Below are 1,080 nucleotides of genomic sequence, written 5' to 3'. Positions count from 1 at the left end.
CCCGTCCCCAATCACCTGCACCCACCTCCTCAGCCACAGCCACCCTTTTGCACCCCTTACTTCCTTCCCATGGGTCATGAGACCCCCTCACCCTCCGTGTACATCGCAAAACAACATTGTCTAGTGTTGACCTTATCCGTACGCCCTGGAGTCATTTTGTACCCCCCGGGGGTTGTGTTCTTCATATTTCAGAATACTTCTAGTACGAAGATCTCTTTGAAACTTTCAGTATTTCTCCAAAAAATCATTTTGACAGACTGCTATGCAAAGCGTGCGGATCGGATTAACGAGTAAATTTCCTTTTTGGAAAGTGGTGGCACAGTCACCGAGTTCCCCACGTCGTATGGATATGATAGTAAAACACGACGTACGGATAGGGTTAACCTAACCAACGCTGTTCAAGCTTTCAGACCTGTCTTATCTCTAGAGTTATAGATTTGGTGAGCGTTTCCGTGTCCAGGGAACATTTATTGGACAGATTTATAGTTAGGGGCCTGTCCAATAGGACACAGACGCAGGACTGAAAAAAAAATTAAAATAAAGTAAATTAAGAGGATAAAATGTCAATTTGGCTATGAGGACCACTTAACTTATCACCATAGTTTGGTAGTTGTTGTTTTTTTTCGTTTTTATTAATTTCTTTATTGTTTTTATCTTTATTGTTTGTTTGTTTGTTTGTGGGTTTGTTTGTTTGTTTGTTTGTTCTTGGGGGGGTTTCCTTCAATTATGCTGTCCTTTATTTATCGCTTTGATATATGAGAGTCTGTAGCTGCTGATTTTTTTTCTATTACGTGGTCAACACGCAAAGGCTTGATGTATGAATGCGAGTGCAGTCCGGGTTTCAAAACAAAAAAAGAAAAGAAAAGTTTATTTTTATCAAACAAAAAGAAAACAGAACAAAAAAACAAAACCAAACAAACAAACAAAAACAACAACAACAAAAAACCCAACTCCAAAACATTTTTTTAAAAGAAAAAAAAAGAGAAAGAAAAAAAGAAAGCGATCACAATTGTAACCACACTTCCCCCTCCCCATCTCACCCCCCTCCACCCCACGCCCCTCAAGTCACACAGTCTGTAG

This window comes from Aplysia californica, unplaced genomic scaffold (genome assembly GCF_000002075.1).
Source record: "Aplysia californica isolate F4 #8 unplaced genomic scaffold, AplCal3.0 scaffold00568, whole genome shotgun sequence".
Lineage (NCBI taxonomy): Eukaryota > Metazoa > Mollusca > Gastropoda > Aplysiida > Aplysiidae > Aplysia > Aplysia californica.
Note: the sequence above shows the minus strand (reverse complement) of the source record.